Source organism: Thermobia domestica, chromosome 11 (assembly GCF_964235325.1).
Source record: "Thermobia domestica chromosome 11, izTheDome1.hap1.1, whole genome shotgun sequence".
Lineage (NCBI taxonomy): Eukaryota > Metazoa > Arthropoda > Insecta > Zygentoma > Lepismatidae > Thermobia > Thermobia domestica.
In genome coordinates, this window is record NC_137464.1 from 225,164,323 (window position 1) to 225,190,083 (window position 25,761).

Below are 25,761 nucleotides of genomic sequence, written 5' to 3' on the forward strand. Positions count from 1 at the left end.
GGAAATAAGATTTTGAGTTAAAAAAAATGCTTAAAATTATGAGAACAAGCTAACATTATGTAGTTACAATTTACACTGATTATTATTATTATTATTGTTATTATTTTTGTCTAAGTCTGTGGGCCGCAATGGTTTCTCGTCATGAAGACAGAGTGAGGCAAAGGCGTCTAAGCAGGTAAAATTGGACAGAAGAATATTATATTTTCTTCCAGCTGCTATGTCACAGTTTGGCCGCCTTGTTTTCAACCCGCTATTTATTCCCAGCAAGAAGCCATTAGATATATATAGAGTGACGCAAAAGGCCGGAGCCCATAGGCCAACTCGGTTACTATTGCAGATATGAAAACAAGGTAAGATATGTAAGGACATTTTTAAATTCCAGCAACACTTTTGTTTTTGTATTAGTGTACCGCTCAATAAAGAAAATGCGTTATCATACATCATGTTGGGCTACACGAATAAAAGAATGTGTGGTTTAAAATTAGCTACACCGAGAAGAATTGAAAGGAGACACAGTGAAGGATAAACATGCAAATGCAGTATCTACGCCAGTGCCGTAGCAACCACGGTGTTGGGGGGGGGGGGAGAGCAGATACGAAGGACGCAAAATTGGTTCTTGCACTATATTGTGTCTTTCCGTTCCCTTTGGTCCAAATAATTTCAAACCACACTTTCTTTCATTGAGTGTTATCCAACAGTGGCAGCGTTGTACTTCTCGTTACTTTTTGGCGGTACACTAATATAAAAACAAAACTTGCTGCATTTTAAAAATTTCCTTATATATCTTACCTTGTTTCCGTATCTGCAATAGTAACCGAGTTGGCCTATGGGCTTCGGGTTCTATCATGTACAGAAAATATTCCCTAAATATTTTGTCATGTACAGAAAATATTCCCTAAATATTTTGTCATGCACAGAAACTATTCTCTAAATATTTTCTGAGATGTACAAAAAATATTCACTAAATATATTTTGGCATATGTAGGAAAATATTGTCTGTGTTACTGGTAAATAATTTTAAAATATTCCATGAGAAACATTTTAAAAACCATTCCGTTAACATTGTATAAAACGTTTCAAATACATTTTCAGTAATGTTTGGAAATCGTACAGGAAATATTTTTTGGAAAACTTCTCTAACGGCGTATAAAATATTTCTAAAACGTTTTTGAGTATATTCAGAGAATGTTTACAGTATTATGTGGAAAATGTTTTCAACAACATATGGAATATATTTCCTTAAGGGAAGTAGGATACATTTTCTGAAGGAAAATGATGGCACGTTTTAGAAACGTTTTGAAAATATTTCATTGCTGTGTGGGTACATGATTACAGAGTTCAAAATGAGTATTTTAATTTTGAATCGTTTTCCCAACTAAGACATTTAATAACACTCGCTGATTCTTGCGTTTTATGGAGGTTTGCGTTAACTTATATTATTGAGAATTGGTTGATGAAAAAAGAAAGAACATTTACAAAAGAGGCCCTATCGTATGTCTAGTACATATTTAGTGAAATTTTTATGCAAGATAGTCAAAATCCAATTAAACTTTTGGCATCGAAGCAGACTAAATTGCAATGTCTGAAGGTATATCTCCTCAATAAAGAAGAAACAATCTCAGCCTTAACTGTTTGGGAGGATGTAGCTAGCTAAATGTACTATATGAGAAAAAAAACACACACTGGGAGTTGCTTCCCTTTCAAGTTACGCTGCAAAAATAGATTTTTAAAAATGTATCAAAATTTGGACACTTTGTATTTTTGTTGAGACAAAGTTTAAAAATCTGAAATCTTTTGACAAATACACCTTCTATTGTGTGTTACACTGCTGAACAAATATAATTGAGATTTACCTACAATTCAAGTTACAGAAGGTTTTTAAAAATTAAAAAGGAAAAAAAGTATCATACTTCTATATAATAAGATATAACAATCTCAACTAATATGTCATATACCACATTTAAATGTACTTGTGTTAGAAGAATTACCTGACATAATGTAAACGTTAATCGAATTAATGAAATTCCATCCTATAAACAACTCAAGTCTATTTAGTCACTATCTTATAACACAGGTTGTCTAACGGATACAATTAATATACCTGTATATATATATATATATATATATATATATATATATATATATATATATATATTGGGTCAACCAAAATCATTGCAATATTCTTTGCTACTCATTTTACACTCTTGGATCATGTTTGTGGTTCTGGTGTGATTTGTATTTATTAAGGAGTGTTGATATTTCTTCGCTTAATTTGGGAGTAATGTTGTATAAGTTCTAAGGCACTTAGTTCATTTAGAACACACTGGTCTTTCAATATTGCGTAAAAGCAGTCTTGGTCGTACGGAATAATATGTCACAATGACATAGCCAGAAACTCATTAAGGGGGTGGGGGGCGCGGTGGCTCAGTGGTAGAGCGTTCACCTCTGGTGCTTGGGGTCCCGGGTTCGATCCCAGCCCCCACCAAGTGAACTTTGTGGTGGACAAACACCGTGCTCGTGGGTTTTCTCGGGGTTCTCCCGTTTCCTCCCACTTTCTTCATTCCACCATTTCACTCATCTCTCATCATCACCGTCTCCTTTAGCCTAACCGGCATAAACGTGGGACGTAAAACTTAAAGATTTCATTTCATTTTCATTAAGGGGGCACAAACATTGCATACGCATACAGGGTGGTCCGGAAGTGGGCGTACTCCCCTTTAGTCTCAACAGTATAGTGTTAGTTATGGTAGAATGTCTGTACACACTTACCTTGAAGTCCTAAGAGTCATAAACATCGGTATGATCACCATCCATGTCGTAAGGCCTACCACTCACTGGCAACATTTTGTCGGGCAACTATCTTGTTGCTCTGGCCAAATGCATTGAGCCTTAGAGTCCGCTCACTGAAGCGACGGCGCGGCGACAGAAAAGTTGCCAAGGTATCGCCAAGCAGGGCGACAGGTTGTAACGTATATAGGAACCACCATTTAAAATTTAACGATTATAACCTATTATTTTTCACGTTACATTCTAGCCCACAGTCCGTGTAATTTTTAGTTCCATCAACACGGTCAAAATACATTAAATCAGACACAACTACTCAGGGATTTATTTGTAGCCAGGGAAGCCTGGGAATTTCCCCCCATCTAAATTTTCACTTCCCTGTCTCTAGGTTTAATTCAGTGTTCCTAGCCTGGGAAGATGCTTTCCCCCTTTCTTAAGCTATAAACTGTTTTGAAGTGCAATTATTCACGTTTTAGTAGCGATTCCTTATTTTTTTCAGTATGTTTATTGTCACGAGCTGTTTGTTTATAAAAGTGCTTCCCGAACAATTGTTCATAGAATTGCTTTCAGTTTCTTCTGCAGAGTGTGAGAGAGGCTTTTCCAACTTAAACTTACAGCATACTGACGCTAGAAACCATTTATCTGTAAAAATCCTCGAATCTCTTCTTTCCATAAACGTTAGTGGGCCAGACATTACTTCTTTTAATGCAGAAAAGTATGCCTTCAGCTAGATAAAAAGTTTTCTTCTACTACCGACAAGATGCTGCTACCGACAAACCAACTGATAAAGACGGTATCCGATGTAAACCAATCTCCTATTGCTTCACTATTCTAAAGTGAGGTACGCTGTGAAAATATTGTTAATTTCTAAAGACAGTGTTAGATAACACTAGTGGTGGGCACAAAAACCGGTTTTTCGGTTTTTAGAAAAAATGAAACCGGTTTTTGAAAATTTTCAAAAAACCGGTTTCGGTTTTCTTCAAAACCGCCGGTTCGGTTTTTCACCGAAACCGGTTCCGTTTTTCACCGAAACCGGTTCGGTTTTTTACCTGGTCCGGTTTCGGTTTTCTTCAAAACCGATTCCGGTTTTTTCCAAAATTTGTTCTATTTCTGACCAGAATGGTGTTTCGTTGTTCTCCGGAAACCGAATCCATTTCCACAGAAATAGTTATGTTTTTTCGAAAAGTTTTCACCGAAACCAGTTTCGGTGAAAACCGAACCGGTTTCGGTGAAAAACCGAACCGGTTTTGGAGAAAACCGAAATGTCGGTTTTTCGGGTTACGGTTTTTATAAAAACCGGTTTTGCCCATCCCTAGATAACACGCCGTAAGTCATCCTTTAGCTTAAATCAAATGTGAAATTGGCAGTCAATTCTTTCTTGTGATTTTGTTGTAAAAACTGTAAATGTTGTAGGCTACAATGGCTGTTTCAATTTCGAGAGTAAAAGTGAAAGAAAAGGCAAAGTATTTTTTTTTTTCCTAGATAGCAGCATATTGGTAATTGTTTAATAGATGCTCATGATTCTTCGGAGATCAGATTACAGTCTTTGTTCAATTCTGGATTCGTTTTAATACCAGTATGTTTTGTAGACCAGAAGTTTACTTTCAGCAGAACAGTGCTACGGTCATACACCCCTGAATCCAATTTTATTAAGTAGAAGGAGCAAGTGCAAAGACTCATTTATGATATGAGGAATGACATTTAATACAGTCTTTCCCCTTCTATTTAATAAAATCAGGTTCAAGTTTATGTGCACCTATCACTGTTCTGCCCAAAGTAAACTCTTACCTTTTATTGTATTTATTGTTCGGGCGAGGAATTTGGTTTTCAAAGACCAAATTAGAACGGACTAGAATTATTTGTCATAACAAATCTGTTTAACGTAGGAGTGTGACACTTGTTATGACAAGTTGTGTAGATTGCAATGAAATTATAGGGCTTTTACTGGATGTTGCACACTTGTCTTCAGCAATAGGACGAAAAGTAGCAAGGTAACACATGTAATCTAATCTACCTAACCAAATCTTATCTAACGTACCTACCCGTATTTATCATAAAACTGTTTTTAAAAAGGTGAAAAAATGAAGAACTTGGGGACCGCCTATCAACTAGTAGCATAATTTTAAAGCAGGTCGGTTTAAAAATAACGTTGTCCAACCCGAGTTTAAAGTTGTTCTCTTATACGGAACACAATCTTGCATAAAGATTCCCCCCTTCTACAAAATCCACAAATAAATCACTGCGACTACTTATATAACTATTACCTTTATTCTCCAAACTCCATTAACTATATTTTTCTTTTTCGGTTGTCATAGCAACGTTTAAATAAACAACTATCTGATGTTACGGTAACTAAGAGTATCGATCATACATATATATTAAACATATATCTTCAGCTACTAAGATTAAAACTTGTTTCTTTCTATTTAGAATCAACAATATTATATTCTTTTCTTCTTCTTCTTCTTCTACACGACAGATTGTGTACTTTTATGCACCGTTGCCCAAAACCAAGATATAAAAATAGAAGAAATTACAAAATAGATATACAATATCACTGTAAGGTCGGTGACGGAACACTTGGGCAACATCTAAAAATGCATTGAAGTCTTATGGGAGTCCGCTCACTGCGGCGACGGCGACAGAAAAGTTGCCGAGGTACTGTACCTCCAAGCAGAAAGATAAAAATTAAATGTTTTCTACAAGTTTTTTCATATAACAGTTCGTTCCATGTTGTAGCGCATGACAAGAAGTGTTCGCAATGGAAGCTAATACATGTATGTCTTTAATTAGTGATGAATACAATGAAAAATTGAGGAAACAGAGAAACACCCAACGTTATATTATATATATATATATATATATATATATATATATAAAAGTTTGTAAGAATATTTAGATATAAATTTAAAGAAGAAATTGTGTTTCGCTATTGTAAGAAACTGGAATGAGCTTTCCAGCCAAGAAAAAAAAAATAACAGGTATTTACACAGGAGTCTATTACATTTTGAAATGAAAATGAAACCTTCGAGTTTTATGTTCCACGGTTAAGCCGGGTAGTAGGCTAAAGGAGACGGTGATGATGAGAATGAATGAAATGGCAGGATGAAGAAAGTGGAAGGAAATGGAAAAATCCATAGACAGTGTTTGTCCACCACAAACCCCATTTGACGCGAGTTGCGATCGAACCAGGGACCCTATGCATTAGAGGTGAACGCTTTACCACCGAACCCTATTAGATTTTGAATCTGATATTGCAGTATAAGTAAATGGACCAATATCATTAGGCGGTCTGATTATTGTTAACGATTATTTACAGGTAAATCAATCTAATACACACATAGTACATGCTTACGTTAATGTCACTATTAGCCTTTCTTCAGGTGGTACACCTAGTCTGAAGTTTGTGTTTATCTTTGTTATTGCTGGTGCTACTAGACAACAGTTAATCAAATGTAATCACATGCATTCTAAAAGTAGCTAAAGAACCTCTAGGGATAATTGCGTAAATCACTATATATCGTGTAAAATTTCCATTCAGCAATCTCTTACTCTATATAGGATGTACCCAGTATTTAGTTTTTCTTCTTTTCTTCCTTCTTAAATTCAGCATTAACTCACAAACAATAGCACACTCTTCGAAGTCCATCATACTGCTCGAATCCCACCAAATTGTGATATCAAATGCCCGGCAACTTTTCTGTTGCCGTCGCCAGTGAGCGAGGGTACAGCAACAAAAACGTTTTGTCGCTGTGAAGTTGCTGGCTGTAGACGACAACGACAAGATAGTTGTGCAACTGTTTTGCCGCTAGTGAGTAGTAGGCCTAACACAGCTGAATTCTGCACCAAGTTTTCGCAGATGTTTTGCGGAGATACTCTGAAGGTGCGGACATGTTCCACAGCTGCTCGTAATTCCTGCATTGTGTGATATCGAATGTTTCTTACTAGTTGCTTTATGAAATCCCAGAGAGCATTGTCTGGTGTCGCCAGATCGGGACTTCTAGGAGGCCAGGCAAAGGTAGCTGGTGAAGATGCACAACCTCTTACAATTCAGCGGCTAGGAAACGTCTGATTCAGGTAATTGCGCACGTGAATCGCAAAGTGCGTTGGTGCTCTATCTTGCTGTATCACAACAGTGTCTTTGATACACAATGCCAAGCAATGTTACCAAACAAATGTGGGTAAAACCCAAAACCGTCACAAAACACCAATTAGGGGTACGCCCACTTCCGGACCACGCTTTATATGTATATATTGTGTGCGTGCATATGCATGCTTATATTTGCGCCCCCTTAATGAGTTCCTGGCTAGGCCATTTATATATTTGTATGTGGGGTGTGTTTCAAAACACAGTTATTTGGGAGATAGAGAACTGCGCGGGCCAAATTTTTTTGGTTCAAGCCCAATCCAGCCCGATAGTACCAAGCTAAGCCCGCACCCGGAAAGTTTTGACCAGAGCTCGGCTTGGCCCGGCCTAATAAGCAAGCCGTCGCTAAGTAACAACTATAAATGTTGCATTGGTTTGTTCTCCAATAGTTCGATTTATCAATACCAGGAATGTTTCTTTCAATTCCACAGTTACACGATAAAATGCACTTCGACAACACTATGGTCTTCTAGCTATACGCTCCGCGCACCTCTACAGACAACTACTCTACACAGTTTGAAGTACTTGCTAGACTGTCTTCAGCTGACAAGTTACATTGAAAAATTCTCGGAGGAAAGTCTGTTCCTGTGATGGACACACTCTTTGAGTGTATCACTTATCATTTACGGTAAATATTGAAATATGTATGTTGTGTGTTAGCTCCTGTAAGTTTAATTATTGTGGACTTAGAAAGTAAAAATTGAAATCAATATTTTAATTTATCGAAATCTTGATGTTTCTCACACGCACCCCAGCTATTAAAATCTCCTGACGCCACTGGATCCATTAAATGAGAAGTCCATCTCAGCGCAGAAGATGCCACTCCAACAGGTAGGAAATATGCCGTTACCGTCGCGGCCAACGAAAACACGAACATTCGTTAATACTATACAATAATAACCAGCAAGCTTACTATTAACTCTTCTAGTACTGTAGTACTGACAACATGAATCAATCCCGTAAATTCGGTTTACGCTCTCTTTTGATGTATAGGTAGCATTCTGTTACCCAGGGCTGGTTCTACCATTTGTACAACGCGTGTCTTTGTACGGAGCGGCAAGTTTCGAGGGGCCACAAAATCTGTCATAACTATATTATTTAAAATAAATATTTCTTTTTGGAAACAGACTTCATGATGATGGTAGTTAAATTTACTAGCTAACCTATTTGAATCCTACATTTATACATCATGTTTAGGTCGCATTAGTTTAAGGCCACATGGACAGTACTAAAGCAAATAGTAAAATAATCCCAGTATGAATTGTTTGATTGTTGTCAAATACAAGAAATGAATTCTCTAACAGTAGCGAACACCTGTTTCATTTAGTTAGTTATCACAGTTTTGATTTGAAAACTAATCTTGCCTTTGTTACAAACAAGTTCCTCATCAATGAAGCCGGAAATAAGTTCTTTTTAAAATTGTTTTAACATTTGTAGAAGGAAACTCAAGAAATAAAGATAAAAAGCTAATTGCACTGGAATTGCAAACTGATATATTAAGATTGTAGCTCGTTATTTAGTATGGGCACGAGTGGAGGTAAAACTCGACTCGACTTTACTGAAAACTCCAAGCTAATTCGGGTCTAGTCGAGTCAAAGGTAATTTTCTCGAGTCGAGTTCCGAGCCGAGTCTTTGTTTTGAGGTCGAGTTTGATAAATGGCTCGCTCGTTTAACTCGTTTTGAAATCATTACCTGACTAGACTGGAAAGCAAAAGCTATGAGAAATATAACGTAACTCGCATCTCGTCTCATCTCGATTAACAAGACGACCATGGATTTTTATAACGAGACAGCCTCAAAAATCTTGAGCACTATTAAAAGTACAAGGCCCTACTGTAGTTCTTACCACCAAGGCTGAGACCTGCACGGTCGAAGTTTTGAGCCCATGCAAAAGCCCAACTCAGGTAGTGATGTTAACCGGCTCAGCTCGGTTCAACTGAGCGAACAGCTCGAGCCGGTTCGATTGAGATGAGGCACCGACTCGATTCAGGTGAGCCATCAGCTCGGTAGTGAATGAGATGTGAGCCAAGCCGCTCGAACCGTTGAGAACCCTAAACTCGGGCCGAGCAGTTTTGAACATGTTTGGAAGGTGCACTCTTTTAACAATTTTTGGTTCGAGCCCGGATACTTGCTCCTCCGGATGTGAAACTCAGAACCTCGTGAACGATGTCCTTGAATCCTAGACTTCCGACTACCGAGGTCAGCAGTCAACTAGTTTTTAATCTGATACAAACTGTCTATTTTTCATGCTTATACACGGTGGGTCGTTATTATTATTATTATTATTATTATTATTATTATTATTATTATTATTATTATTATTATTATAAGAAGAAGAAGAAGAAGTAGTAGTAGTAGTAGTAGTAGTAGTAAGTAAGTAAGTAAGTAACATTGATAATTATATTGTCTATGTAGGATACTTGAAGAAAGTACTTGAAACTCCACACAGTATTTGGCTGGATTTGGCTAGTCTTGGCTGGACTCTACTCGAAACTCGAATCAAATTCGAGTCGAGTTGGAGGAAATTTTCCGAATCGAGCTCAAAGCTGTCTGTTTCAAATAGTCTAGTTTCAATGAAAACTCGCTCGTGCCCATCCCTATCGATATTGAGTAGTATAAAAAGAATTACCACTTTCCCTCTGCAGAGATGTTTGCTTTATCTTTCAGTAACCTAATAGATTTATTTTTTTAAAAAAAAAAGCAGACGACTTTGTACTTTATTTAGCCCTTTCTGAGTACGAGTGACCTTTCACTCCTTCGTTGTTCATGATGGAATAGCATATTTAAAATAGTGGCTTTTAAGATTTGTTCTTTCTGGAGAATAAGTGATTTTTACAATATATTTTCTTTTGATCAGCATCAACCAATATTTACTATTTTATATTAAATAAGTGAGTAACTTTAATAGTTAAGCAGGGATTGAGTTGAATTCACTGCAACACTTATTTAGGTCTCTTGTTTCCAATGAAATAATATATCAACCATTTCTTATTAATAATATGCTGACCAAACCTTTCACAATGTAAAACTGCGTTATCAAGTACTCGTCAGCATTCCAGAGATTAAAGTTTGCATCCTTTCCTCTCAAGAAATGTAAACACGTTACATATAAGTTGTCTTAATATTTAACATTATGAGAACGATTCAGAGAAGTTTTAAAATGCCTATCATAAACTTCAGGATAAATAGACTGTTTCTTTTAGTTTTTTTTTTTTTTTTTCAGACAATGACCATCTCAACGTTTATTGAAACTTTATTTATAATATTAATGGAACTAGGTCTAGCTAGAAATGTTAATTTTCGATTACGGCGTTTACCTTTCATCGAATCATATACAGTATACTCTATTCATATAGAGCACTGATACTATTATTATTCTCTTATATATTGGAACTTTCCATTTATAACATGTTATTGAATATTTTATTTTATTCATTGGTGAATGTTAGAGCAACCGAAAAGCATAATAGCAATTTACACATATGGTTGGTACCTTAAATATGTTTGTGACTGACTAAGGGTCCAGAAGAAACTAATTTTAAAAGCATAATAAAGCATAATTTTAGAAAATAAAGCATAAAGCATAATTTAAAATATATAGCACAATTCTTGAAAACTTCTGTTTAACTGCAAGTTTAACATACTATATTACTATTTTTTAAAACCAATATTTATAATGCAAAATCATTGAGAACATAACAATGCAACAATGGAAAGCTTATTTTTACTCCTATAAACTTCTTTTCGGTGTAATTCTTTGATGTGGAGAAAAGAAAAAAGTAAAAGAAGAAAACTTTCCGCCAACAATGAATAGTATACAAGAACTCCACACTGTATTGTTATGTGTAACTCTTGAACTTGAGCACTTTCTGTACTTTTTGGACGCACCTCTAAGGTGCACACAAGTGATAAGAAAAACTAACTCGAACAGATGTCTCTTTACAGTTAAGCCTGCCATACGCCCCGTAAAATACTGGACTGTTCCGATTTTGGGCCCCAGTGTCCCGCGTCCCCGTAAATTTAGTCGGGACAGGCAAATGTCCCGTATTTTAATTCCATCCCAATTCTGCTATCAATATCAGTTTATTAGAAAAGTGAAAAATCAAAAATTTTGACATTTGCTTTGAATCCTGTAATTAGTGAATGAACAATAAACTTGTACCATGTAACAGTTTCCAGCAAGTTATCACACCACCCTATCCGACTTGATAGCAAGCGAAATTTGCAATGCTACTTTTCCATTGCACCTGATGGAAAGTCGGACACTCTCCAACATCATAGAAACAAACATAAGATGGTTTTGAGTGTTTCTACATCTACAAGCACAGGAAAGATGAGTGACATTTCTTCAGCAAGACATTAGATAAGTTAACAAGAATTATAATCTTTTTTAAAAAGGTTAGAAAAATCAGGTATTTATCAGATTAAACTGACAAATGTAATTTTGGCAAGTACAGCCATGTAAATAAATATTGAAGGTAGATTGTATCACTGATATAAATAATTTGCAAATTGTAATATTTTTCCTGTAAAGTATTTTTAAAAGACAGCTTAAGTTTTTAAGGCAATTCTATTGTAGTTGGATTGTAAACATCTTCAGTCTCTACATTTAATTGCAGGAAACGAAGAGAGAAAAGTAGCTGCAGCCCATTATATTGCTGAAAAAATTAAAAAGAATTAGTTTTAGTTTTACGTCTCACTACTACGCCTACTAGGCTAAAGGAGACGGTAACGATTAAAAATGTATGAAATGGTGGAATGAATAAAGTGGGAAGAAACGGGAGAACCCAGAGAAACCCCCCCACACACGGGTTTGCTCACCACAAAGCTCACTTAGAGCGAGCTGCGATCTAACCAAGGAGCGCAAGCACCAGAGGTGAACGCTCTACCACTGAGCCACTGCGGCCTATTATGCTGTTGTTCATAACCAGAGCTACAGTTTATTGGATTACGTTGGAAAGTGTGGAGGGGGAGGAGATCTAAGGTGTCCCGTATTCTCACGAAGAAAATATGGCAGGTTTATTTACAGTGCATTAAGTAGAAAGTTCATTAAATATGAAAGAAATTGGTTGAATAAAATATTAATAAATAGATCAAGATATTTAAAACACATTATACACGATTAATGTAAAACAATGATTGAAATTAATAATAAAGCATAATTTGGAAAAAAATAAAGCATAATTAAGCAAAAAAATAAAGCATAATGTGGGTTGCTCTAGTGATTGTATAGAGTAAAATATCGCTATTCGAGGCAAGCATTTGAGGAAGAGTTTGGAAACGCATCTGATGCCTAGTTGGAAGAATATATGTTTCCGAACGATCAGGATTTCAAAAGTAGATTGAGTGACGTTGAGAAGAGGGCAGGGCTTTCTTCACAGTGGTAGGTAGTAATTTTCTCAGCAACCACAAAAGTGAGAGCTACGCATAAGTAGTGAAGGAACTACTGCTAAACTACCAATTGATTGGATGTAACATGACCCTCAGGCCCGAAGCCAGCCATAGAGGTTTTGGGGGCCATGAATATGTTAGGGGGCCCAAGTCATTAAAAATTCTTCTACATTTTTTTTTGTATTAATAATAGCATTTTGTATTGAGGTCTGGAAGGGACACGAAAAGTTATGGGGGGGCAGACCCCCTCTGGTTGCGGGCCTGATGACGCTTAAAGTACATTTCCTTCACAGCCATCTTGATTTTTACTGTTAACCTAAGACAGTTTCGGATGAGCACGGTGAAAGATTTCGCCAGACAATTCACATCTTTCAGCAACAATAAAATGGTAACTGTAGTCAAACAATGCTCGCAGCCTACTGTGGAAGTATTACGCGACACTTTACCTCACACACCCAAACCTAAAAGAAGGGTGACATTACATGAGTGCCTCTTACCTTATGTTAATGAACATTATGTTTCACAGAGTAAGACTGAACAGATTTACATAGTTCATCTCAGTGTGCAATGACTCCATATGTGAATTTATGTTTTCCTTCTCCAAAATTTTGATTTTCTCACTGGTCCTATGATGTGTATACTCTACAAAGTGGATGAAAATTGAAAAGTGACATCTAATAATAATGTAAGATACCTTGTTTTATTTTTCCATGCATTTTTGGTTGTATCTTGCATAGGTAACGCCATTTTCCATAATTATTTAGCAATACATGTTTTCATTACTCATTAAAATAAGCTTCATCATTTTATTTAATATTCTTTTCAACAACTAGACCTGATACAGAAAAACGGATTTCAAATTCAGGTCAAAATCTTTGCCTTCATCCAGGAAAGAAATAGGAAGTTTAAATGTGTTTTCTAGTTTTTATTATTATTATTATTATTATTATTATTATTATTATTATTATTTACGAAATGACTCGTAAAACTTCTTTTCAAGATGAGAAAACTGAAAATTTATAGTCATCAGGGACGTACGCAGGGGGGTGGTAGGTCCTGGGGGGTCCGAACCCCCCCTCCTCGAAATTTCGACATTTGTGTAAATTTAGCCTAGTTTTAGAGGCAGTTTTAGGGATTTTAATATAAAATACCCTTATATTAAGTTTGAACCCCTCCCCCGAAATAAATTCCTGCGTACGCTACTGACCGTCATTATTCACAGATTAAATAAAATATTTCAGTTTAATGATCCACGATTATATCTTTTATGCTAAGGGAGATGATCATTAAGACAAGTGAATGGTAATGGAAGAATTGGTGGAATGAGAATGTGGAAGGGAACAATAAAATCCGGGAAAACCTACGGACACGTTATTTAGATTTTGAAATGCTAAGCAATGGAGATGGTTGAGTAATATAAAATAAATGTAATCTTAATTATATCACAATAGAGTAATTTTCACGAAAGATATAATACGCAGAAATTTCCAAGTGACAGTGATGTTGTCCCTTATTTTTGATCACTTTTGCCCGGAAGCAATAGGAATTTATTGGAATTTCTTTGTCAAACACTCGAGTAGTTCATTATTCAAATGCTCAAATAAGATTGTATTTTAAGCCGTGGTTGCTTAGTGATAGAACGTTCAATTCTGGTGCATAGGGTTCATGGTTTGATCCAAGCACGTGCCAAGTGGGCAGTTCCAGATTTAGGTTTGATGGATTCTTAAGCTATTGAAGATGGGGCCCCTATTACAAGCGGGCTGGTTTAACAGGGCCCCATTACAAGTGGGGCTGGGAAACGATTCGATTACATGTTAGGCTGTGTTACCGGGGCCCCATTCCATCACAAGTGGGGCCGAGAAACAGGCTTCAATTACAAGCCAATGCTAAACAGGGGCCCCATTCATGAACTAGTATATAATACAAAACATCATTGTTGTATGTGCGTTTTATCGTATTTGCTTTTCTTTATTTTGAAATTACATTACCACCACTTTTTTATTTTTTATTATTTTTATTTTTATTTTATTTATTTATTTATTTTTTTTTTTTTTTTTGAGGTAGAAAACCGGAGAACCTCGAGAAAATCCACGGACAGACCGCTCTATTATTGAGCTACCATGATCCCTTATTGAGGTAAATTATAATTGATTTGTCAGATACTTATCTTGGTTTAGAATTATCACATTTTAGTTGAGATTTTTATCAGGAAGTTTTAATATCGTGTTATTCACTAATTGCGAAACCTCTTCCTCCGGCATTGTGGTTGGTCTCTGCGCCTTTGATGCACAGGGGCTCGAGCTTAGATCCCGCTGCAAGAGCATTAAAATTTAAGCGTGTTACAATGGTTCATATTCAATCTTAAACTGTAGGTATGCCTACATGCAGGGGCGTACCCGCGCGTGGTCCCACCGGTTGCAGACTCTCTTCCCTAAACTTCGTAGCTCGACATATATTTGTACAATATATATATATATATATATATATATATATATATATATTGTACAAATATATGTAAGAAATGATTGATGTAACCCAAAAATTTGATCCTAAATTTTATCTCTACTCTTCCTTCTAAAGCAATCTAGTGTCATAATTTCTTCTGAGAATATAGGCCTAGATGGTAGTACTAAACAATCACTTATCGACTTTCAGGTGTAGAATAATAACGGTTCAATACTATATAGAAAAAGCAAAATGTCTTGTAGTTATGGACCCCCTCCCAACAAAAATTTCTAGGTGCGCGTCTGGCTACATGTCTCATACAGCCCTAGTGCTGAAAGGGGGAACTAAACTTCAACAAACTTATTTTGAAATGAACTGATATTCTTCCAATAATGTTGAAAAAATGTCTGCCCACGATTGTGCCTTTTAGGGTGAAAACGAATAATGATTATAAAATAAATGTTGAAACTGCAATACAGAACACACATTGCACTTGATCTTATAACGGATAGGAGCTGCAACTGCTATTCTAATTGACCATAGATCAGGAATTTTCAACCTTATTGATGTACCGCCATATTTAATATAGCGAATATTAATGAAGCACTGTGATGCTTATTATGGAGATGCAGGATTTGTTCGTCACAGGAGCAAAATTACACACTTATTGACTAATTTTGTCACTAAGTTTTAGCTTAATTTTAAAGACATACATTATTTTAAAATTAATTACTTTTTGAATCTACACACTAGATGTTTATTACGTAAAATATGCCAATTTTTCAAAATCAAAATAATACTATTATTTCTGATCATGGAATTTCAGTTCTGAAGTAAACTTACAATCAGATTAAGAAGTTATAGGCACAGAAAAGAAATATTACATAATTCATTCTTAATTCAATGTGCAGGTTGTGTTCGTTTTACCTGTCACTTCTCAAGGTAGTTTTTTTTTAATTAACTTAATTGTAGTCTTAAATCTGGTTCAACATTAAACTTTTTGACTTCACCAGATGAAAGAATATGCCAGAAGTTCGTAAGCTGGGTCTTCGACTCGATCGCACTTCATGTTTCGTCTCAGACAAGATAATTTTTCACACAACTTTACAGATATCGTGAGTACCACCTACTAGTAGTTCGCGTACCACCAGCGATATAAGTACGATAGGTTGAGAAACTATGTTATAGACCCGTCTTTTCCGTTTAGGTCCATGGAAGAATTTCAGGCTGATATTTAGTATCTCCCCACTCTTGCAGATATAAGATTTACAGTGTGTTACTTACTTTACAAAATATAGCTGAGCTAGGGACAACTAGCGAAGGGAGTTAGAAGCCCCCAGGGCCCTTGTATTTCTACCTTTATCACAATTTAGACAAAAACAAGGTACTCGGTTCTGGAACCATGAAACGAGTTGGGGGAGATACTAAATGCCATCCGAAATAGAGTTAGTTTGTTGCATTATTTACATACCGTAATTTATAAAAGATGCCATAGATATTCTGTATGTATGTACTGTAACGTTACATGCTTATAAAATAAAGGTTTGTAATTTAACTATTCTTATAATTGCTATCTTTCTGTCAACTACTGTTACTACCAAGATTTCAAAGTTTAAAGGTGTGGGGTAGGTGGTTCGAAAAACTCATTTTTCTATTTCCGGAACGCTATAGTGCGCAAAAGTTGCCATTGGTATAGATAAGAAAAATTTTTTTTTTTATTTACATATCTTCCATTCCGCATCACCGTTGAAATTTGAAAAATTAGGTAAAAACAATAAATTTTCAATAGTTTTTAAAACGAATAAAGAATATACAACAAGGATCCTATACAGCCTAAAAGAATCTTAAATATGTAAAAACAACGTTAAAATAAATAAACTATATTTATATGATACATTTTAGTCGCGTATTGCTGTTAAAAATTTGCGAATTTAGCAAAATTTGAGAGTTTAACATGTTTTTTTTATATTTTCTTAAAATAAGTAAAATAAGGACGCTACTCACCACGAGGAGGTGGCTGCGCTTGAAATTCCATTACCCAACCAGCCATCCAATGGTTAGGGTGTATTATTTACTACTGTATTAATAATTTTATAATTTGACATAGTTAATCGTTTACAAATTTCCATTTTCCTCTTTATTTTTGTCCATTATTAATGACTTTACACTCTGATTTATGCGGGGGCTCAGTGATAAAGTGTTCACTTCTGGTGCAGAGGATCCTTGGTTCGATCCCAGCTCGCGGGAAGTGAGTTTTGTGGCGGACAAACACCGTGTGTGTGGGTTTTCTCGAGATTCCCTCGTTTTCTCAAACTTTCTTCATTTCGCTCATTTCTCATCATCACCGTCTCCTTTAGCTTCGCCGGCATAACTGTGAGACGTAAAACTTAAAGATTTCATTTTTCATATTTTTCTGATTTATGCGAAAATGTAGGCATGGATGATCTATACTTAGCACTGATGAAGCCGTCTCTAGCACTGTAAAATAAAATGAAATCTTTGAGTTTTACGTCCCACTGTTATGCCGGCTAGGCTAAAGGAGACTGTGATGATGAGTAATGAATGAAATGGTGGAATGAAGAAAGTGGGAGGAAACGGGAGAACTCCGAGAAAACCCACGCACACGGTGTTTGTCCACCACAAAGTTCACTTGGCGGGGGCTGAAATCGAACCCGGGACCCCAAGCACCAGAGGTGAACGCTCTACCACTAAGCCACCGCGGCCCTGTCTCTAGCTCTGTGTCCACACACCCTACCAGTTATTGAATTTGAACTTATCAATTGTGTGATTCCTGAAGTAGACAGGCTCAGCAAAGACCAACTGTATTTACTGGACATATCAAAATCCATCCAGTTAGGGCACTGCTCTGAAGTCTTTTCAGTTCGTGACTCTGACCCTTTGTCACATTCAAAATGGCTCACTACAGCTAATAGAGTTCTGCGGCTATACATTAGTGTGGAAAGTAATTCAGATAATGAGGCAAATTGTCACCTTTGTCTTAAAGTTATATATGCCTATGTGGTTTACCATTAAGTTGAGCAACAATTTGACCGAAAGTTCACAACATGTTTACGAGAACATTCAGAAAACGCGATACTTAGCCAGAAGAGCTTAAATAAGTTTAGACCCCGTTATAGAACGGAATGCTTACTTTGCTCATCCCGAAAATTTGCTTTTGGCGATAGTGATTGATAACACAAACCACATACGAGAGCTTAGGTACAGACGACTTTTGAAGGCAAAGAAAGTAGCTTTTGAATGTGATGCTTAGACATTTTTACCACCAAACATGAACTTTGTGGCTAAAGATTACAACGAATTAATACAATTGGATACTTGTAATCTTACTTCTCCTTTGTTAAGACCATTGACTCATGACGAAATAAGATAGTTTATAAGCAGACAATAAGCTAGTTATGAATTTCAAGAAGCTACCATGTCATACTCATGCTGTCATACTCATATTCATACAGATGCGTTAAGCTTGTGACGGAAGCTTTCGGCATAGTGTGTACACACAGTGCTAGAGATGGCTTCATCAGAGCTACACTATTGTCAAGATCATCCATTCCTACATTTTCGCATAAATCAGAAAAAAAAATAAAAATGGAATCTTTAAGATTTACGTTCCACAGTTATGCCGGCTAGGCTAAAGGACACAGTGATAAGAAATGAATGAAATGGTGGAATGAAGAAAGTAGGAGGAAATGGAAGAATACCGGGAAAACCCACACACGGTGCTTGTCCACCACATAACTCACTTCCCGCGAGCTGAGATCTATCCAGGAACCCCATGCACAAGAGTTTAACGCTCTACCACTGTGCCATTGCTGCCCCGCATAAATCAGAGTTTAAAGTCATTAGGAATAAAAAAAAATAAAGGGGAAAATGGAAATTTGTAGGGGACGAATTATGTAAAATTATCAAATTGTTAATACAATAGCAAACATTACACCCTAATCATTGGATAGTTGGTTTACTAGTGGAACACCAAATGCAGCCACTCCCTTGTGGTGAGTAGTATTTTTGCTAAATTCGCAAATTTTTGACAGCGATATGCGGCCAGAAGATACTATATAAATATTATTTATTTATTATATAGTGGTTTTTACATACTTGAAGAAACCTCTAGGCCATATAGGGTCATCATCCTATATTCTTCAGTAGTTTTAGAAAAATATTGAAAATTTACTGTTTTTACCTAATCTTTCAAATTTCAACTGCGATGCAGGACGGAAGATCTTATATATATATATATATATATATATATATATATATATATATATATATATATATATATATACAGTGGCGTATTTAGGGGGGGGGGCTTCCGGGCTTAAGCCCCCCCCGAAATCTTACTTACTATAGTAAAGTATATGAAATATCTTCCAGAATTTTCACATTTTCAGGCAAAGCCCCCCCCCGAAAGTTAGCAAAGCCCCTCCCGAAACAAAATCGTAAATACGCCACTGTATATATATATATATATATATATATAAGATTCTCTTTTTGGCTTTTTTCTTGTCTATACCAATGGCAACTTTTGCGCACTATAGCATTCCAGAAATAGAAAAAATATTTTTTTCGAACCGCCCTAGTGTGGTGTCTGTACTTTGCCTTAAAAATAGAAAAGGGTCCGCAACTCTGAAATAATTGAGAACCATAGGCAGACCATTCGCAGGTGGCTGCTAATTTTGATGTTTTGACGAAAAAAAATAAGTTATAAATTCATCTATTATTTACAACATTCTTACCATTCTCTTATTACCTTCTACTTATTTTTTTATACTCTCTCTGGTAACTGTTTAGTAATGGGAGACTAAAACTGGCAAAAAAAGAAAAAGGATGATTTATAGGAGAAATGAGTTCATAGTGGTGTTCAAGTAGTGAAGAAAGTATCGTACACAATTTTTTGAAGGCAGTAGGGAACCTGTATTAACCATAAAGGTAAGTGGAAGTTATTGCCCATTTTATGTCGAAAACAGAACCCAACAAACACTTCCGGGGCTTCCAATCCGTACCTACTACTACTACTACTTATACTATGGATCCTAATTTAACGTATGAAACCATAAAACGAACGAATCGGAATATAATATCGCAAGAAAAGTAGGTGGAAAAGCTGTCCCCCCAAATCTAAACAATAGCCCTCTCTGTTAATAAGGTATTTACTTAAATAATGTCCTTACGAGCAATAGCGACGCCTAACGAAAGTTACATCTGCAAATTTACAATTTTAATTCTCAACAAGCTACGGGGAGATACTTGCCTAATGTCTGTCCTAATTTTTGTAGGACAAAAACACTAAGTAATTGATTTCCCCTTAGCTTGTAGGGGATATATAATTTTTACTCATGTGATTTCCTTCAAGAGCCGCCACTACTTATTGTTATTACTCTCCTCAAAAATCTCCATCGTTGATTCTTGTTTGTCCCTTCGAATTATTTCCTTAACTTTTATTTTTCTTTCTACCCAATCAGCTATTTTACTACATTTTCTGCATATCTTCAGTTTTAACGCTTCCATACATTTCCTACGGTATCGGTATGCTTATTAATACACTATTTATTTATTATTTTGGTTAATTATATGAAGAAAGAGACAAAAAGCTTACCTTTTACATGGAAAGCTCCATTCAAACAAGTTAGGTCTTGATTACGGTAGAATACAACTTCCTGTCATAGTATAGTTCTGTGTATGTTTTCTTTTAACTATGATAAGACACCTAAAAATATAACTTGCTGCTGTTCATTATTTCTGTAACAACTTGCAGTTTAGTTTAATGAGTAACGTTCAACAACATTCAAACATTGATTTAAAAACAACAAACGAAAGCCCTTGTATTCTTCTCTCATATAACTTCGAAACAGCAAACTGAACACTTGCAGCAGAACAAAATTACGTATTGCTTTGAGATAACGAACAGAGCACTCGTAAACAAGGCGAACAAAACTGTCGTTAACATGAACCCAAACACGAAGCGCTGTAGCTGTTATCTAAATCCACTAATTTTCATCCCGTTACGTTTCCAAATTCTTCTAAGTTCGTTTCCAATAGCGGATTACGGGATGCAAAAGTTGGTAAAATGTGTCAAATAATAAGGTTAATTAAATTGGTATGGGTATTGGGAAGACCATTCAAATTATCAATATTTATTAAATCAATGAACGTACAAATCAAACATGTCCAGACCACAACATAATTACTAAAATATCGTTTTCTTTCTTTCTTTTTTTTTTTTAATTGATACTTTAAATGCTCGTATTCTATTAGCGCCAACATAGTTCTCCGGGGTGCGATCAGTGCTGATATCTTAAAAATTCATATCAGGTTAGTTACATTCAGTGGCGTATTTACTATTTTGGGTAATAGTATACAACAGTGCCTCATGATCTGTGCGCGTGGATACTTCCTACTGTTGCACTACGTATAAAAATGATTTTATTACATTTAGAAGTAGTAAGAAGCATCCACGTGCACGTGACATGCGATATGTTTCAAATCCCCCACATATACTCATACACTACGTACAAGGGCACATTATTATTCTTCGCATACCATAAAACACAACGAAACGCAACGCAAACCGACGTACATTTTATTTTATATTACTCAGTAATTAAATGAAAGTCGCATTTTTACCTCATTTTCAAGTTCCTATATCCTCAATGAATAATCCTTAAAAGACTGCACTTCGTGAGTCCTCGCTAAATGATGAGGCACTCTCGTATACTATCTCCCTATTTTGTTTCGGGGAAGGTTTTGCTAACTTTCGGGGGAGCTTTGCCTGAAAATGTGAAAATTCTGCAAGATATTTCATATACTTTACTATAGTAAGTAAGATTTCGGGGGGAAGCTTAAGCCCGCAAGCCCCCCTCTAAATACGCCACTGGTAACATTAATCTTTTCCTACTTTGGGTGACATTTCGTACCGATCTTCGAAAAGTTTTAGGATAACAACGCAACGGAAATAATGTAATAAGCAGGGCCCGGATCTTGTTGACCTAAAATTTTCTAGAAAGTGACCTATAAAATGACACTAAAATTCCTGTAAAATGCCCCTAAAATTCACAAAAATGACTAAAACTTGCGTTTTCTTAAATGTTTATTTCGTAAAACATTGACATTTTTACATATCCATTTGATTTTAATTAACGTTTGTCACTCATATTCAAAAAAGTTTTGTTTCAGTTAGTTGCAGTCTATTGATCATTTATGTCCGTTGATCAGTCCATTGTACGGCATTGTAAGTATTGAAAGCGTCAATTCACTCCCGAGTTAAACTAGGAAGCACTCTTAAACAGGGGTGCCCACAAGGGGGGGCTATGACGCAAACTGCGTCATTGAAATATTAGGGGGGGGTTAAAAATCTATATAAATATGTTTGATGGGGGGGGGTAAAATTAATCGAAAAGAAGATTTTTTCATGGAAGAACACCTACGGATAGACAATTGGGGGGGGGGTGCGTCATGGACATAAGGGGGGGTGGGCACCACTGTCTTAAATAATAAGAGTTCGGAAGTGTAGACTACATGAGAATAATAGATAAAAACCCTGTTTAAAATCTTTGTACGCCTTCTAATTCAGTTTTAGTTATTCATGTGATCGCATCCTTTGTGGTCAACAACCGAAAACTATCTGTTTGGACTCCTACCAACCCCCACCTTTCGTTAACCAGTTACAGTTTAGTTTTCATTGGCTTGTTAAGAATGCAGTTTTTCTACCGCCAATAGTCACGAAGCAAGAAAAGAGATTATTCAACTTCGTCTTTTCCACAACTGTAAACCGTGTTCATTTAAAGATTTCCTTATGTAGAAGAAAAAATAAAAAGACCATAAGTGACCTAAAAGTTACCGTAAAATATTAAAAAATGACCTGAAATTTCAAAACGGCAAACAGTGACCAAAAGTTGACCCTAAAAAAATATTTTTTTAGAACCTAGAGTGGATGGATAACGTTTTTATTAGAATTTGCCTTGTCTTATGCGTAACAGAAAAAAGTTGACTTGTCAACAAAATCCGGGCCCTGGTAATAAGTAATGAAGTTTATCTCAATTAAACCGCAAATTCAACGATGCGTTGATGCAATTCGGTACAGAATGATCCTTCCAGTAATGATTTCAGAAGCTGGCGCTTGCCAGGGAGGACATGACGAAATTTCTCGCAGCACAGTATCTCCATTCAATTTCAATAGAGGTGACCGGGGTTATAACAGACTTCGCAAAATTTACGAAGCCCAATCCAACGCAAAATGCTCTAATCTCAATTATAAGTGCTATGCCTATTATTCAAACTAAAACGCAAATTTTGCGTTGCGTTGACGCAAAGTGCCACGGAATATGGCACTATTCACCCTGGACAATATATTATTATATCATCACAATTCGTAATATCACGGAGTATGCATGGGCAGAGTTTCCGGGTTTTAACCTGCTTCCCTTTCATCAAGTTCTTACCGTAAAATAAACACTTACCTTATTGAAATATTTATATAAAAATCTCATGTGTCCTGAAACGATATGAATGTGATTGAACTTCTCTCAATGAAATTTTATGTACACCACTGCATGTTATAAATGTGGTTTGTTTTCTTTCTAATAAATCTGCTAGTGTTTTAAAAACTCGTATTGTGTTAGAGACTTTACAGTTTTACTATCTATAGGTAAATGTAAATGCACAAGACCCCCACCGAGTTGGAACCGAAGTGGAGCGAAGACAAAGGAGTATCACAAAAGTTTAGAACCAAGACTGCTGCCAGGACGGCTAGGAGGGGGTCTTCCCCTCTAAATTTTCCCATTGCTCCCATACCAGTATGCGTCATTATGCGCTATATTAATACAAAAAATGGGGTCCGTGGTTCAATCCTAGCTCATGCTAAGTGGACTTTTTGGATCCTCGTTTCCTCCATTTTCATCATTCCACTATTACATTCTTATCACAGTTATAGCCTCCTTTAGGCTCGGTGTATAATCGTGGATCGTTCAACTAAGAAATTTATTTCGTTTAATTTCATAGAAACCAGCTAGGAACGAGTGACAAATGGTGAGCATACACACTTCTTCAACGAAAGATCTACACAAATGTCTTTGTAATTCCTCAATTACATCATAGATAAAATGTGGTGAGTGTAATTGAATGATCAGTAATGTTAGTAATTTTGAAATATTTGGGGATAGCCGGGCGATTTTAAGTGTGATTAGCATCGTTTTAAGTACTTTGACTACTACGTGATTATATTTTCATACTGAATAATATTTTGATTATATTATTCACAACTTATCAGAAGAACCAAGCCACGATTTTTCCACAGGATTGTCCAAACACATTAGGAAGAAAGGTAAGAGTAAATATAAAAAATATTTCTCTACTCAGCCACACCAGAAGCAAAGAACTCAACGGACGCTTGCATGAAAATCCGCCTTTAGACAAACGTTAGTACGTCGCTAATGAGTCGTCTAATTGTCTCTGAACATAGCTTATTTAGTTTAACGTCTCATGTCCTTTAGACTAAAGGAGACGGTTAATGAAAATGAATGATTGTGAAATTAATTTATTTGTGTTCTCCCACCAGAATTTGAACCCGGGACCAAGTGCAACAAAGACACACGCGTTAGTCACGGTTTTTAAAAGTGAACTGACGAAATTAACATTCCTCAATAACTTTATTTTCCTAATTATGACTATTTTTTTTAAATCTAATTTCACTTTTTTCCATTTGATTTTATACTTAACATGACAAGGACATAAACACGTAAAGATCAAGGACAATTAAAATTCCACATATGCTCTCCCACCGAGAATCGAACCCAGGACCACTTGCACCAAAGGCACAAATTACTAGATCAGTGAGCAGAGCTAGCCACTAGCCCAGCAGGAAGGTTGGTAGTTATAGTAACCGTAAATGGCACAAACCACACACAATTATTTAGAAAACTCTGAAGTCGGGAAGGGTAAATGACAGGAACTCCCCCTTGGCTATGGAGCTAACGTATTACTTTTGGTGCGGAGACGAGGGTTCGACTTTCGGTGGGAGTCTATGTAGTTAGTATACCACGTTAAGCTGTAGGTGCATGTCTCTTAGGCTCGGTGATGTAATCAACCAATCAAGTCAAACAATAGGCAAAGCCCGCCAATTCCGACATCCGCCAAGTTGGAGCGTTCCTTGCGTATCTAGGTGCACGTATGAGAATGACAACCAAACAGGTAGGATATAGTATATTTTTCTCTAGATATTGTTGGTGAACTTTTGTTTCTCAATTGCTAGGAGATAGTGAAGTGGGTGTTATTGAGTTTTGATCACAAATATGCAAAATTTTGGAAGAAATGTGTTACTTTACCAAAATATAGTGCTACTACGGCACTGTAGTTGTGCAGGGTGATGTGATTAAGAATATATGACTTTGGGAAGGTTATACACTAATGTGCTCCCCCTTACTTCCTATAAAATAAATATCAGTGGATTTTTATACACCCTTTGTATAGACGTCAGCGTATTTTTTACTATTGCGCAATGGTAAGAGGAATATGGGTGTCTAGATGGAGCCGGGCCCTCCTAAAGTTTAGCTGCTCACCCTAAAATTTTCACGATAGGCTTGCAAATGAACTATAATATGGATGAATTGCCCCCCCCCCCTAACTTCTACCGGGCCTCCCTATATTTTTGGACTGGCTGTCGGCCTGAATAAAAATCGTGATAATAATCGAATTCGATATTTCGACGGATTAACAAGTTTCATAGTTCTCAGACGAATGTGAGTTCATCTGTCCTTTCGTTTGTTCGTCCCGATATATAAATACACTTGCCTAGAGACTATAGTATACAAGGAGTTGTGATAGGTACTCTACCGATCCAATAAATTAATGAATAATTTCATTCTTATATTCTTTAAAGCACATTTTCAACTACAATTTTTGTTTTATAAAATGAAGACTGTATTTCTGTTTTTCTTCAAACCATATGATTTCTTCATTTGCTTCCTAATAGCATCTAGTCT

The 25,761-nt window shown here is 36.2% G+C and overlaps 1 protein-coding gene across 3 annotated transcripts in view; it reads right to left on the minus strand.

The window, feature by feature from the left end:
- The window catches only part of LOC145664771 (uncharacterized), a 188,198-nt gene extending 167,462 nt beyond the window's left edge, over positions 1-20,736 (minus strand). For 2 of the 3 annotated variants that reach the window (XM_081731717.1, XM_081731716.1), the window contains exon 1: positions 20,382-20,732. The gene's annotated coding sequence lies outside the window, so the exon portion shown is untranslated. Of the gene's footprint in view, positions 1-20,381 lie in introns of all 3 variants that reach the window. The other variant, XM_081731718.1, reaches the window with a different exon arrangement.
- Between the last annotated feature and the right edge of the window lie 5,025 nt (positions 20,737-25,761).